A 2,467-nucleotide genomic window follows, 5' to 3' on the forward strand; every position below is an offset into this window, starting at 1 on the left:
AAGATTTGGGAGGGATGTTATCTCAGTTACCCGAAAGCTAGGCCCAGTTACCCATGTGGGAGGAATTTTAAAGGGACAGTATAGCTTGCTGCAGTAATTAAGCTTTCCTACCCAGAGTTTTTGTTTCCTCTTTGCACTCATGTGTGTGTTTAAAAAGAAATCCCCTTGACGACAAAATGCTATTAAAACCCTCCAAGTGGAAGCAGCCGAGGAGAGGAAAACACACACAAGCCAGCACCATGAGCACAGCTGCTGGCCTCTCTTCCCTTGCAGATGGAGCAGCTAGAAACTGCCTAGTGGACTAGTGGTTGCAGAGACTGAAAACCAGTGCCCTCTACCTATACCTTCATCTTTCTTGCCACCTCCTAACCCAACTACCAGCCTTTTCTCTAAAGCCCTTCATTGCATTTCAGCTGAGATGCAGACAAGAGAGCCATATTTTGCAGGGCCTTTGTCAATGAGTTTCAAAAATAGTTTTTATCTACTTATTTCTTCTATGAGCAAAAGAGACAAAGACACAGAGAGAGAGATAAACAGCATCCCCAATAGGGTCTTGATGTTGCAATCCATCCCCAGCCCCAGTCAGCCCCATATCACCAGCATGTGCATGGCCAGTGTACTCAGGGAGGTCTTTGGACATGAACCCGGAACCCTCCAATGTGGGTCAGCCTTGCAGTGTTGCATTTTGCTGCTGTACACTGTCAAGTGGCCTTTCAAACTCTTCTGATGGCAACTCAGGCTAAGAACCACACTCATCATGACTGAGGGCACCCATGTGCGTGCATCCATATTTACCACTAAAACAATAGCTTCACAACCTGCCTCTTACCCTTACTACATGTGATAAATTCTCATATTTTCTATACTATTACATTACAAAATGGTGCTGGTGATGACCTACTATATTGCTTTCATAATGGGTCAGAAACCACTGTTGAAAAACTCTGTGCTAGTTTAAGATATGTGTTGACAGGTAAAGGGGGGTGGGGTTCGAGGTTTAAATAAAACCGTTTAAGACTTGCGGATGTCCCAGGTGTCTAAAGCAAGGCATTTGGTTAGAAGAGAACCAAGACAGGATAGACTTGAGTGGAGGGGCAGGATGGGTTCATATTCTTTGGATTGAGGGCACATCACAGATGTGAAATTGTTCTACACTGTAAGGATTTTTTTCCTGCAGAGATTTACAAAGACTATTGGGGAGAATGGAATCCAGCGTTTTCCATTCCTTCCAAAATAATTATGTTCTAAGAAGGGAGTCCACGTCAGACATTAAATAAGTAATAGTATAGGTGCTCTATCAATCATGTGCCATGGTGAACATGGCAGGAGTCTGAAAGAAGCTCCTGGGAAATACGGATGGAAGTCCAACCTCTCACGGTGCAGATGGGGAGATGCAATACAGATCAGGCAATGATCCCCAAATGGCCCTAAGCTAGTGACTCTCAAGCTCTCAAGCCAGTGACAACTCTAGGTTTTCTGATATCCAAGTGTCCCTTGTCTGCCCTGCGGGCCTCGGTTTTGTCATCTGTTAAATGGATTGCTATGAATTATCAGCTAGATGAAACATATCGAAGTGCCCCAAAGTCTAAATACAGAAGTAGGTTTGATGATTTGTACAGTATTTCTTTTCACGTTTGCAGGTGACTTACTGGCCCTTGTACTGCATGTTGCTGTGACTACAAGATGCTGTGACCCCCGGTCTCTCAGCATGTGTGTCCTAAATACCGTGTTGTGCCAGGACCCGGCTGCACTTGGCAAGGCTGGACAAGGTCCCTCCCTGAGTCTAACAAAGAAGGAGCGACTTGTGTGTGGCCTCCAACACAGTTTCACTTGTCTTCAAAGCCCTGTGAGCACACAAGTGAAAAGCTGATCCTGGAATCGCCCTCTGTGAGGTGAGCAGCCAAGGGCCCCACACAGAAGATGGCCTGTTCCTGGTGGTGTTTATAAAGACCAGTGGCGATCCCCACCCCCGTCGTCCCTGGTTTCAGAGAGGCCAGAGCCAAGCTGACACGCGGTCCATGAGTTTGTTAAACTTGAGCTCAGATGGACTTGGAAACACAGAGGAGCCGAATCATATGTTTAAACAGTTAAGAGGAAACCAGGCTCAGCAAGGAGCTACAACCCTGGATTTAGCCCGGGTGAATTTTCCTTCTCTGGGATTTCCTGTCCCCTTTCTGGATGTTTCTATCTATCCTATGTTCCCTGGCAGTTGGTCTAGGGCCATCAGTTCTGTGGTGAAAGAAAGCCTTACATGGTACTCGGGCTTAGCTGCAAAAACATCAACGGCTGCTGAATCTTGTGGTTCCAAAGCCAGGCTTATATGACACAAGCTCTCGGGCCTCTGTCAATCTGCCCTTACAGTGGAAAGAGAGACCACTTTAACACTGGACTTCATGAACCCTTCAGGACAATAAAGCCCAGCATGCTGCCCCAACAGTTACCTGGGGGTACAGTCCGGTAATGGGGT

Source organism: Tupaia chinensis, unplaced genomic scaffold (genome assembly GCF_000334495.1).
Source record: "Tupaia chinensis unplaced genomic scaffold, TupChi_1.0 Scaffold000422_1, whole genome shotgun sequence".
Lineage (NCBI taxonomy): Eukaryota > Metazoa > Chordata > Mammalia > Scandentia > Tupaiidae > Tupaia > Tupaia belangeri.